This window comes from Leopardus geoffroyi, chromosome B1 (assembly GCF_018350155.1).
Source record: "Leopardus geoffroyi isolate Oge1 chromosome B1, O.geoffroyi_Oge1_pat1.0, whole genome shotgun sequence".
Taxonomy (NCBI): domain Eukaryota; kingdom Metazoa; phylum Chordata; class Mammalia; order Carnivora; family Felidae; genus Leopardus; species Leopardus geoffroyi.
In genome coordinates, this window is record NC_059327.1 from 159,304,874 (window position 1) to 159,319,198 (window position 14,325).

The following is a 14,325-nucleotide window of genomic DNA, read 5'->3' on the forward strand; positions in this document are numbered from 1 at the left end:
CGTTTAATTCTCACTGCAGACAAAAAGTGCCAATGCCAACATAAGCCTTAGAACTGCTGTCCCTTATAGTTTCCTATATCCTTACTGTGTAAGAGCCTTTTCCTCTTCAAAGACTAGTTAGGACTTGGTGTTTTGAAGACCCAGGTAGCTGGGCACTTAATCTTCTTAGCTGGTAGCACAATAGCTTGTTTGCATACCTGGTAGGAAGTAATATAAACATTCTGCCCTAAAGACAAACTTAGCATTTAGTTTGACTGCATGAAAATAATTTAATCCTTTCTTTTATTTTTCTTAGCTGCTCAAAGGCAGGCGCATTCTCTTTAGGGATTAGCCAGACTATGATGACTTAATTCACATTTACTTACATGGCTGGTTTAACATTCTTGTGAATGTGCTTTTGAACATTCTTCCTAAAAGCACTGCTGTCATTTTTGCTGAGAAAAGTGGCTGTGAATACATTCATTATAGCAGGGGTTCAGAGTCCTGAAAAATGTACAGGTAAATGGCTGGGTTACCCAGTTCAAACCCCATTCAAGGAGGCAGCAACAGAGGTCATTACAGGCACCAGCTTTGATGGGCACGGTGAATCACAGCCCAGTGGCTTGCTGGCATTTTCTTGATGGATAGTGATAAACTTTAGCAGAGTCTGGAGCAGAAGAGGTTCAGTATTCTGCTACATTAGGGTCACTGTTTCTAAGTTGGGGGAGGGAGAGGGCATTAGTTCTGCTGTTCTTTCTAGTTATCAAGGTCTGCCTTTTAAAAACTATGAATTCAGTATATTTTGCCTTCCTTTCTTCCTCTTTCCTCAATTTTTTAAACTCACATTTATTGAGCACTTATTGGGTGTCAAGCACTTTGCATGCATTAATAAAAATGTCCAACATTTGTTGAGTACTACTATGTGCCAGGCACTACTCTAAGTGTTTCATTTGAATAGATCCAACTCATTTCATGCTCACAGCAGGGGCTGTTATTATCCGCATTTACAAATGGAACCAGGTCCAGAGGGGTTAAGCAATTTGTACAAGATCACACAGTAAGAAGTACAATCGACACAATTTGGGGAAATGCTATCTGAGAACATCTATGGAACTTATGTAACATTAGTAGTGGGCTGGGGAGACAAGCAAGACCTTCTAGGTCATTAACTGTCTCATTAAATTATTCTCCAAAGTCTTCCAGTGACAGTGACAGCGAGTATATGCTTTATAAGCATCATTCAAAAGTTAATGGTAGAATAAGAGCTACCATTACTGTGCAGGAAGGGGCTGGGGGGTACTGAAGTGCTATTTCGGAACAAGTGGGATTATCAGTAACCCTGACCCTGAAGTCTTTTCTCTGATAAGTGATCACAAATATGCAGGTATGGTCCTTTAGTGCTCGGAAGATCTGATTTTGGATTTAGAGAACCTGAATTCTGTATCTGATTATGTGACCCTGGAAAAGTGACTTACACTTTCTAAGTCTCCATTTTTTCACCAGGTAATGAGGCTATGATACCAACTGTCATACCCACCTAATGGAATTGTTGGCAACCTTAGAGAGACACTCTACAAGAAAATGTTTTCTAAACTGAAGAGTGTTATGCAAATATGCTATCATTGTATTGCATTCAAATGTACTTATTCTGCAGATATTTTCTATCCACAGTAATATTTCCTATACAGATACAGGATTAATTGCTGCCACTTCCTAAGAGAAAGGAGCTTTAGTTATTTTTGCATGTTGCCCCAGTATGCTCAAAGACACCATGGCTTGATTAAAGTATGAGCTATTTATTCAGTCCTTAACCAGCAACTTCTAGCAGTTTTTATTTCTGATATTCCAAAGAAATCTTTAGTCTGAGTATCTAGACCAGGCTTGGATACCTCTGAATTGTCAGGATAGTTTAAAAAGGCCCACCTATCACAGAAAAGTAAATAAGCCTCTAGTGATTGAGGTAACTAAGCTAAATAAGCCTGAAAATAAAGAAAAACTGCTCTTTTAAACTTTACGTGGCTCAAAAATATACAAGCAATGCAAGTAATAGATATTCAAAAACTAAATTGAATCAAAAATGTGATATATTACAGGTGGTTCTGTAAAGTAATAGGCCACCCTTTGCAGAAGGCAAAGCAAATTTGAAGTTGCCCCTGGGATCCCTAGAAAGCACAATAATTCTAGAGGCCTAATGATGATTTTTCCTCAGAACAAAATTACTACATATCTATAGATTTAATGCACTGAGGTCAAAAGTAAAAACTTTGAAGGTCCATGGAAAAAGACAGAAAAGTAGATTAAGATACTATCCCTTGCTAAAATCTTCTTGGTTCCATTTCTCCATTATCCCCCCTTTTTGCCTCCCTTAACAAGACGATCCAAGGAAGTGGTGGGGTGTCATGGAAAGAGCATGGTTTAGAGTTCAACACACACGGGTGCCAATACCGAGTATCCCAGTTCAAAGCTATTTGGCAAGCCTTTCTCAGCTTGAGTTTCCTCATCTACAAATTGAGGGATGTAATAAACCTGCCTCCAAATTTTGTTATGAGGACAGAATGAGATAATACAAATACAAGCACCTTGTTGGAACTCCACAGTAAGTGTTGTCTCCTTTAACCCTTTTTCTCTAAACAATGCCATCCCAACCTTTCCCTGTACCTCCAGACATTTCAATGTCTGAATTTGTGGCATGGTTTCCCACTGGCAATTAGCATTGTTCATTCGAAGTAGTGTTTTGACTATTGGAAACTCCTCCAATAATCATATAACAAAACCCTTACTCTACCACTAACTTTTGAATGATGCGTATGAAGCATATTCTCTCTGGCATAGTGAGACTTCGGAGAATTTAAGGAGATAGTAACGGCTCAGAAGGTCTTGCTTATATCCTCCCACAGGTCACTTTTAAAGACAAACTATATTCTCTAGTTTGTCTCAGAAGCCATTTATGAATCTGACTTTCATGAATTTGACCAACACATTTCAATTAATTTATAATTCCCAAAAGGATCATCCCTTTGTGAAATGAATGCTATAAATATAGAACTTCCTAGAATAGTAGTAATGACAAACATAATGGACATGTTCAACTACTTTCACTAGATTTTCAGAATTGTTTTGGACTTAATTATTTACCCTTGTTTCATACTTAACCCTTTTATTTGTGTTGCTTTATTGTAGTTGTTGTTTACTTCTATTGTCTATGCAACATTACCATCAAAAGGCACAAAAATGATTTTTAACATGTTGGAACAAATAGACAAGAATAGCTTTGACCACAAACCGAAAAAGAAGAATGAAAGGGGCTAACACTGCCAGATATTATAAAAAGCCAGAATGCAGAAAAATTTGAAAATCTCCTTGTAACTCACTTAACCCTCTTCTGTTCTCAGAGAAGACGAAAGCCCAAAAGACATCTTGTTAAGAACCATTAGACAAGCAAGTCACTTTGCTTAAAATGTGCTTTGCTTTAAATTAAATGTTATCGCTGTCCTTTGCAATCAGAGAGAAAGCAAGCGAGAGACCAGACGCAAAAGTCTCTTCTTATAATTGGTCTGCAAGAAAGCTATCTTTAGTATTTAATATGAAATGTTGTGATTCACACCATCAGCACAGATATTTAAATATATGTTGCAATAGTGAATCTAAAGCCAAATTATTATCCCTATTATATATTCTTCTCATTTAATCTCATCCCACAGAATCAAGGGCATCTGGATATTCCAACACAAGAGGATTAACTCTTGGAAAAGTCATTAATGCTGCTTGCCACTTATTTTCAGTTCCAGGTAGTATTGCAAATGGCAAATTGGCATTTCCTGATCGGGTGAAGCCCTGTGACTCTCTCTGGACTTTGAGTTATAGAGGAAGTTACATGTGTCATTTGTAGGCTGCACATTTCATTGCCAACGTGATGAGAGATGCTCAAGCACCTTTTCTCTTGACACAGTAACCAGCAGCATCTGAGAAGGCAGAAGCCCTACTACCCAGGGTCACTGCATGACTCTATGACTCTGATGAGCAGAAGCTCTCTGCCAGCCTGTGGTGATGCTTACCATAGTCTCCCTTAAACTCTAGTTTTTTGATCTCCCCTACGAGATTATAAGCTTTCTGAGGACAAGGGCTAGATCTAATTCCCTTGTATATTCTTCGTAAAGAATAGTGTCTATAGGGGCGCCTGGGTGGCGCAGTCGGTTAAGCGTCCGACTTCAGCCAGGTCACGATCTCGTGGTCCGTGAGTTCGAGCCCCGCGTCAGGCTCTGGGCTGATGGCTCAGAGCCTGGAGCCTGTTTCTGATTCTGTGTCTCCCTCTCTCTCTGCCCCTCCCCCGTTCATGCTCTGTCTCTCTCTGTCCCAAAAATAAATAAACGTTGAAAAAAATTTTTTAAAAAAAAGAATAGTGTCTATAGACAACAGAAACTCAATACTATTTGCTGAATAACTAAACGCATTTACAATAGACTCCAACCCTACAAAGTAATTAGACATATTTGCATATTGTACAAAAAACATAGTATGCTCTTACTAAACTATTATTTCTATATAAGATAATCACCGAGCTTATCATTTTGTGCAAACCAAGTATGTATTTTCATCTTGGGCAGAAAGTATGTGGGTTTTTCAATTCTAACAAGGACAAAGATAAAAAGATAAATCTTTACCACATATGTGAGAGATTTCAGACTATAGGGAGTCAGACACACCTGCTCCCTATGATGCAAATCATTTACTAGTATTAGGGAAAGGCTTACACTCAACCTAGCTACTTGTGATTATGGTACTGCACACTTATTCTGACAAAGTAAGCCAGCTGGGAAAAATGATAATAATATCAAATGATGACCTTGATGAAAACAATTATTTTCCACATCTATTGATTCATATTTCCCTACTGGCTATTTTTATTTTAACCAATGGTGCCTCTTTATATTGTGAAATGAAACTTCTGAACTTGCATGTTGCTTTCAGATAAACACAATGTTCCCTAGTCTGCTTGTGCTATTTCCTAATGTTAATAGATCCAGCAACTCCTCTTTCGAAGGGTTAAATCTTCTAAACAGTTGGCTCTGTTAAACGCATTCCTTGTATTTTTAGTTGAGCATTAGACTAAAATATCTTCAGTTAAGATGCCCTTTCCAAGTAATTTGTTGATGTATTTGATTAGCTGTCTCCCCCTCCTCCCAGAATATGCCTATGATAACATGCACAGATGCTGAAGTCATTTTATTTACCCAACATTCCATAATAATTCCCGTACAGTCAGCATTTAAAAACAAAATCTTCCAAAACATTCTTATGCTTTTATTTCTTATATCATCTTAATTATTCATCATTAATATTTTTATAACTACTATTTTATTACATTTAGTTCACAAAATTGATATAATAAAACCAGGCAAAGCTATTTCTTAAATCTTCATGACTCCTCAAAGTTCTCTTAAGTATTTCCTACCATGATATTTAAAACAACCAACCAAAACACACCTTAGGCCCAAGTTCTCTTTTTTGTGCACCTATTCATGAGCAAACAAAAGCCACTTCATAATTCACCCTTTCTTCTCTTCCTCATAGGAAGTAGAAACCTATCTCCCTTTTTAATAACAGAATTTTTATTTTAACTTGGATACACAAAATAAGAGTCTTAAAAACTCTTCTTCTCCCTAGATTTTGAAACTTTAATTAAAATGTCTCAGTTGATCTATCTGCTAATGATTATTTGGACAATGATGCAGAGAATCCTTTTTCTCAAAGGAATGAACACCTTCTAAGCCAAGAACAGCTTTGGGTCCAGATGTTACTGTTGTTCATTCTCACCATTAATCACCAAACACTGCAGTAGGACCCACCATGGATATTATTCAAACAGAGACTCAATTAAATTCAGAGGCAGTCCATTTAATCTTCATCAGCTCAAACAATGGCAACTTCATTTTTCTCAACCAAATGTTAAGTCAGAGAAGAGAAACTTCAAAGATTTTCATTTCATTCAATATTGTTATAAAGTAACTGGATTTACAGTTTGACTTTGGACAAAGGAGAGCCACAGCATTTGCTGGAAGGCAATACTATAGGTAAGAAGAAGCATCCTGCACCAGTAGGCACAAGTTGCAGTAATTTTATGATAAAAAAGAAAAAGATTCATTTGCTCCCTTAAAAGCTGTGATAACTTAAGAAAGAAATAAAATATTCTGTTTAGACTCTGCAGTGTGAAGATGGATGTGGGGTAGGAAAAGAGCCAGGAAACCAGAATGGAAAGAGGAAAAGGGGACACATCTAATCTTACATCATTCACTTCATCTAGACCAAGGTGGGAAAATAGCTCCTCAGGAGGGTCCTGCTAGAAAGCAGCCTGTGGGCATGATGAATGAGGCATCTATAATTAAGTGCGGCCTCAAACTGCTAAAGACCTTTCTTACTATGGTCATAACATTGACATTTTTTAAAGTAGGGTAAATGCAGAAGGAGGGCTAACTAGATGTCTTTAGTGATTAGTTTGGATCATGACTACTTATTCCAAGGGTTTCCAGTAGGACAATAAAGCCTTATTGAAAAGACCTTTCTAGTGCTCGCTTCGGCAGCACATATACTAAAACTGGAGAAGACCTTTCTACACCATCTCTGTATTTACTCAGTGTTCTCCAGAGAAACAACACAAATAACATATAGAAAGACAGACAGACAGAGATTTATTATAAGGAAGTAACACACAATTATGGAGGCTGACAAGTCCTAAGATCTCCTGGGCCAGCTGCAGACTCGGGAGAATGGAATTGTAGTTCTTGTCTGAAAGCTGGCAAGTTCAAGACCCAAGAAGAGATGATATTTGAGTTCAAGTCCAAAGGAAGGAAAAGATTGATGTCCAGCTCAAGTACCTCAAGATATTCCCTCCTACCCGGCTTTTTATTCTATTCAGGCCTTCAACTGATTGGATGGGGTCCACTCACATTAGGGAGGGAAATCTGCATTACTCAGTCTACCAATTCTAATGGTAACCTCATTCAAAAACACCTTCACAGACACACCCAGAATGTTTCACCAAATATCTGGGTACCCCATAGCCTGGTCAAATTGCTACATAAAATTAACCATCATAATCTGTAACATGGTGAGCAAATTAGAGACATTAGAAATCTCCCTACACAAATATCTTATAGATTATGTGGAAGGAGGCAGGAATGTGATGAAAACTTAAGAGTCTTATAACTTCCTTTCAAACCCTTTCCTAAAGCAACCAGATCCTGACAGAATGAGAGAAATGCTCTTATTCATGATAATAGTATAATAATAATAATAATAATAATAATAATAATAATAATAATGGCAAAAACAAATATAGTACTTATCATGTGCCAGGCACTGTCTAAGTACATTTTATGAACTCCTTCAATACTCACAACAATCTTTTTATTTATTTATTTTGAGAGAAAGAGAGGGAGGGAGAGGGGCAGAGAAAGAGGGAGAGACAGAATCCAAGCAGGGTCCAATAAGGGGCTTGATCTCATAAACTGCATGATCATCACCTGAGCCAAAATCAAGAGACAGACACTGAAACAAATAAGCCACCCAGGTGACCCTTATTTTTTTTTCAACTCACAACAACCTTTTGACGTGAATGAGAAAACTGAGGCAGAGAGACACTACTTAATTTGCCCAAGGTCACAGAACTAGGAAGTGGCAAAGTGGCTAGTCCCATCCAAGCTCTCTGGCTCCAGAAGTCCATATGCTATGTCTCATTTAAGTGAGCACTGAGTGTTCATTATGTGGTGACGAGTAGGACAAATCTTTGCTTTCAGGAAATGAAAGAGTGGCTGTGATGCTTACAAAATGTATCACTCATCCTGATCCAGAGATCAAGAAGGCCTCATCATCTAGGAAGTGTGTAATGTAGCACTGAAACCTATGGACAGTCCAGTCCAACTCATACCTTTGTCCCTCTCTCCCTCTGGATAAGCTTCACCTCAAAGAAATGACACGGGAGCAGGTCCTCAGGTCACATCTCTCTGGCCTGGACTACTAATTAACTACCACTGATCTATCCACATCTACTGTGCACAATATGCTGGCTCTGGTCTATTCTTCAACCAGCACCCAGAGGTATCTTCTAAAACAAACAAACAAAAAAAGTACGGCACATCCCTTTGCTGAAAAGCTTTCAGTGGCTTCCCATTGCTCTTAGAACAAAAGTACATGAATATGATTATGGGCCCTGCACAGCCTGCCCCATTTCCCCTCCACCCTCTTCTCACACCAACGTGCTCTCCCTTGCTCTGTCTGGTCAGGATACCTAGCCCTTCTTTAGATTGTGTCCTTATCAGGCCCCCTCCTGCCATTGCTCCTACCACTCCACTGCCTGAAGAACTCATCCTAGAAGAGTTTATTACAATCATGCTCTTTTCTTTTCCTTTTTTTAGGTAAGGAACTTAATTTTATTTCTTCAGCCATTAGATACCCTAAGGAATCTCAAGCATCTCTTTCTCAGGAGAAACTCTTGACTACTCTTAAGTAGATCAGCCCTCACTATAAGCCCTTGTGGCACTGTATGCCTCTGTTGTATAGTACCTGTCACAGTAACAACTGTACGGTTGTAGTAGGTCTATAAGGTTTAAGAAGCTGAGAACAGCATCTTCTTTTGCTTACCATTGCCTGACAGGGTGTCTTAACACAGCAAATAGTAAAAATACTGCCTAGATCCATAAATGACAGAATAGCAATCCGTGTGTGTGTGTGTGTGTGTGTGTGTGTGTGTGTGTACATATATATACACTATATACACACTAGCAATCCTAGTATTGTGTGTGTGTGTATATATATATATATATATATATATATATATATATATATGCAAGATCACTGAGACAAGAAAAAGCATGGCACATGTGAGGAATAGTGAGTAACCCAAGACAGCAGATTAGCACCAGAACTAGAAGGATACCTAGAAAGGATTACAAATAGTGGTTAGGGCTGAATCATTTAGGGTTAGAAATTCAAAATTAAGCTTTCAATTCTGCAGGTAATAGAAAGTCATTAAAAAAATTCTGAGCGAGAGAAACAATTAGGTATTATCAGACAATGACTGCAAACATGACCATACATTGGATTTATCCAGGGAGATACAGAAAAATGCCAATGCCAAGGTCCAACCCCAAGAGATCCTGATTTAATTGGTATGGAGTATGCTCTGGACATCAGTTTTCAAAGTTCCCTGATGATTCGAATACGCAGAAAAGTTTGAGAGCCACCCCGTTAAACAAATAATTCTGGAATCTGTGTTGTTCTTAAATCGGAAAGGGCCACACTGATGGCAGAGAAACTGGTTAGAAAGCTCTCTTATGAGACAAATCTGATCTAGGACAGATCCCAATAATGGAAGGGATGATGTCCTCTTCTGAAAAAATTTTGCAAGGGTCAAATGTCAGACTGAGCTGACTAATTGGACATGGGAAATAAGAAAAAAGAAGTGGAAAATGATCCCAGCGTTCCCAGGGCAACAGCATAGATGGTACTGGGACAAATTAACAAATTTAACTGAGAAAGAAAACACAAGAGGAGGGGCAGGGGTGGGAAACAGAAGAAGAGACGAAAGAACGCTGAGCCCATCCCCCTATCAATTTGGCCTTCACCTACCTCCCCTTTCCCCAGAGCTGTCATCACTAAATTAAGCCAAATGTTAGTGCCTGAGAACTCTGCCAGGGGCCAGTGAAAGTCAACAGATTTAGGATGCTGCAGGATAACAGGACATTCATTCCACCTCTGACGGCCCTCTCCTGGGACCTCCCTGCCTGAAGAGTCCCGATATAGAATTCTTCCCAAGAGGACTTCAGTATTTCAGCTGTCACCAGCCCCTGCTGAGAAAGAGGCACGGTTCAGGAGTGAAGATCCAATCACCATGAGCCCATAGATCACAGTCTCCACCTTGACTCCTTAAATTGTGTCACCAAGCAGATGGGAAGCCAGCATTGAACGCAGAGCACAGATGCCGTGTGCTCACGCAGAGCATAAGTGAGCTGTGTGGTTCTTCTTTTTAATTTCTTATCTGATAACAAGCTTCCAGTCCCCAGATCAATATTGCCAGCACACTGCTGTGCACCCCACCAGGCATACTTTGTTGTCTCTATTACTCTTTTTAGAGAAATAATTATCTGTGTACACACCTGTGTAAAAATTATTTATAGTTTATCCTTTCTCTTCCCAAATGAAACAATTAAAAGATGTATTTTTTTAAAAGGTTTGTCTCTTCCTTTCATGGTAAAAGTTTGTTGGCAGAAGTCACAGTTTTGTAAATGTAAGGTTTGATCCCCGAGGATCTATAAACAGAGGCTGCTAAAGTGGAGAAAATGTGACAGAGAAGGTGTAAGTCAGTAATTCCTCTCCATAGCATAATGGCACAAGGAAAAAAACACAACATCACATGTCTGAGGAACCTGCAAAATGACCAGCTTCAGCAAAAATGCAGTCTGATCTGTTTCTTGGCTGCCTAGAGAGGCAGAAACAAGAGGAACACCAGGCACTTGACAATACTCTCAGAGATGTAAACTGGAAAGAAGCTCCTTGACACATATTCCCATGAGGATGGCAGGTTTACTATTCAAATGCTGGCCACAGGTAACTCAAGGACTGTCTCCCCATCTACAAATTATCTCTGGTATCTTAACGTAAGCATGCATATGAGTAATTCTCGACAGTACCCTTGCCCACTTATCTCCTTTTCTTCCCACAAGGTTCAGCCATGTGCCCTCAAGAACCACACAAGGGAACTACTCTCCCCTTAACCAGTCTTGTCACATAAACATTCTTCACCAAGCGAGTTAGAGAACTAGGGTGATTCTTTTACACAGCAGTGTGAGCTCTAGGTTTGCCAGTTATTAAACCAACCTGGTGGCCTTGAGAAGTATTTAACCTCACTGTATTTTGGTTTCATCATCCATAAAACAGGTTAATAACAGTCTCTAATACAGGATAGCTATGAAAGTAAAATACTTTAACACAGGCATGTGTTACACCTGACACACAGTGATTATCCCCAGTATATTTTTAGCTGCTGTCACAATTTTTCAAAGAAGCAGTACACTTTAGTGACTAAGAATATGAACTCCACAGCCCAACTACTTGGATTCAAATCCTGACTTTACCACTTCTCAGCTGTGTGATTTAAAACAAGTCATGAACTTCCCTGTGTCTCCATGTTAGTTAACCTACAGAAGAGTAATAATAATGTTATGTATCAAAAATCATTATTGTAAGGATTAAACTAAATATGGGGCACCTGGGTGACTCTTGATTTTGGCTCAGGTCATGATCTCACAGTTTGTGCAACTGAGCTCTGCACTGTGCTTTCAGCACAGAGCCTGATTGAGATTCTCTCCCTATCTCTCTGCCCCTCCCCAGCTTGTGCTTGCTCTCTCTCTCTCTCTCTCTCTCAAAATAAAGAAACTTTAAAAAGTAAACTAAATATATATATATAATATGAAAGAGAAATTGAGAGAAACAAAATGAAAGAGAGAGTGCACTATACACTGAATATTTGTGTCCCCTACAAAATTCACATGTTGAAATCTCTTCCCCTAAAGTGATGACATTTGGAGGTGGGGCTCTTTGAAGGTGATTAGGTCATAAGAATGAACCTTCATTCATGAAACTAGTATCCTTATAAAAGAGGTTCTAGAGAGCTCCCTTATGACTTCTGCAATGTGAAGACACAGTAAAAAGATGAAAGCAAGACCTCACCAGACACTGAATCTTCCTATGTCTTGATCTTGGACTTCTCCGCCTCCAGAATGGTGAAAAGTAAATTTCTGTTGTCTATAAGCCACAGTCTGTGGAATTTTGTTACAGCAGCCCAAGTAGGCCAAGACACACACACACACACACACACACACACACACACACACACACAACTTAGAACAATTCTTAGCAAATAGTATATAATACATATGCTAGCCATTTTGTTATTGTTACTATTTTTACTGTGGGTGAGGACAATATATAATACTAAGTTGTAATGTAATAGCTCATACAATTAGAAGTTTTAGGGCATCTCTCTGACATGTAGGAAGAGCCCTGAATTTTAACTATGATAATTCTTCCCCCTATTATCTCTGAGCTTCACCCTCTTCATCTTTAAAGTGGGATAATAAAATAATCCTCAGTCTGCAACATTACAATAAAAATCAGAAGTCAAATTTGTAGAGAACTGAATCAAGGGACTGAGGCAAGTCTCAAGCCAAATCCCATGCTGACTCTCTTCCCCTCTAGAGTCTGGCCAAGGGAAATATGTACACAAGGAATCAAGTCAGATATGAAAATAAGTGCTGTTCCATAAATTACTTGGAGCTATGTATAAATTCACTAGAATAATCCACAGAACTCAGGAAAGTGCTATACTTATGATTAAAGTTTGTATTACAAAGAACACAAATGAAGAGATCCATAGAGCAAAGTCTAAGAGGGTCACAAACACAAAGCTTCTATGTCCTTAGGACATGTCACCCTTTGAACATATCAGTGTATGATTACCAACCAGGGCCCACCTAAACATTGGTGGAATAATCTTTAACATATGACAGAGCTCAATCTCCAGCCCCTATCCATTTCCTAAAGGTCAAGAAGTCACCTGAACCAAAGCCTCAACCCTCTAACCATACAATTGGTTTTTCCAAATGGACCAGTCCCCATGCTGACATCTAGGGTCCCAAAAGGAGTAAGCACAAACTCAGGTGTGATCCTGGGTCCCCACAGTGAATAACAAAGACACTCCTGACACTTGGAAAATTCCAAGAGTTTAGAAGCTCCCTCACAAGAACCCAGGACAAAGACCAGAGAAATTCTTTAATATAAAATAAATGGGGAGCTTATAAAATTGCATTTCAATCAATTACCCTGCTATATAAGGCAAATTCAAAAAAGGAACTAGGGGTGCCTAGGTGGCTCAGTTGGTTGGGTGACCAACTTCGGCTCAGGTCATGATCTCGCAGTTTGTGAGTTCGAGCCCTGCATTGGGCTCTGAGCTGACAGCTCAGAGACTGGAGCCTACTTCGGATTCTGTGTCTCCCTCTCTTTCTCTGCCCCTCCCCTGTTCATACTCTGTTTCTCTCTGTCTCAAAAATAAGTAAAACATTAAAAAAAAATTTTTTTAAAAGGAACTAAAACACTCACTTCAGCCACATGTATACTAAAAACTTGGAACCATATGAAGAAAATTAGTATGGCCCCTGGAGAAGGATGAAACACAAATACATGAAGCATCCCATATTTTTAAGAGCAAGTGATGCATCTGACTTTCCTAACACATATAAACAGACACAGAGAGACAAAATGAGGAAATGGAGGAATATGTCACAAATGAAAAAAACAGGACAAAATCAGACCAAGAGACCTAAGTGAAATGGAAATAAGTAATATGCCTGACAGACAATTTAAAGTAATAATCATAAAGATACTCATTGGACTTGAGAAAAGAGTGGAGGACATCAGTGACACCCTTAACAAAGATAAAAAAAAAAAAAAGAACCAATCAGAGATAAAGAACACAATGATTGAAATTAAAAAAACACTAGAAGGAAAAAAGAACAGGCTAGAAGAGGCAGAAGAACGAATCAGTGCCTGGAAGATGGATTAATGGGAGGTAAGCAAGCTGAGTAGGTGAGGGGGAGGAAAATCAGGCAAAATGAGACTAGACTTAGGGGTCTTAGTGACTCCATCAAGCCTAATAACGTTCACATTATAGGAATCCCAGAACAATAAGAAAGACAAAAGGGGACAGAAAATTTATTTGAAGAAATAAAGGCTAAAAACTTCCCAAATTTGGGAAAGAAAACATAAATTCAGATACAGGAAACATAGAGCTCTCCCAACAAAATCAACCCAAGGAGGTCCACACCAAGACACATAGTAATCAAAACGGCAAAAAGCAGTGACAAAGAATGAATTTTAAAAGAAGCGAGAGAAAAGAAAACAGTTCCCATACAAGGAAAACCCCATAAACCTATCAGCAGATTTTTCAACAGAAACTTAGCAAGCAAAAGGGAGAGGCATGATATATTCAACTCGCTGAAATGGAAAAATCTGCAAACAAGAGCACTTTATCCAGCAAGACTATCATTCAGAATAGAGGAGAGATAAAGAGTTTCCCAGACAAACAAAAGTTAAAGGAGTTCATGTCCACTAAACCAGCCCTACAAGAAATGTTAAAGGGGACTCTGTGAATGTAAAGGAAAGACCATAAGTAAAAGTAAGAAAAGTAGAAAGCTCAAAAGCAGTAATAATATTTGTAAATTCACTCAAGGGACTGACAAAGCAAAAAGAGGTAAAGTATGACACCATAAACCAAAACGAGGGGAAGAGAGGAGT

General features: G+C 38.8%; 1 non-coding gene across 1 annotated transcript; it reads left to right on the top strand.

The window, feature by feature from the left end:
* The first annotated feature begins 13,129 nt into the window (after positions 1-13,129).
* Positions 13,130-13,232, top strand: LOC123596580. The gene has a single exon (XR_006711752.1). It is a non-coding gene; the product is annotated as a U6 spliceosomal RNA (small nuclear RNA).
* The last annotated feature ends 1,093 nt before the right edge of the window (positions 13,233-14,325 follow it).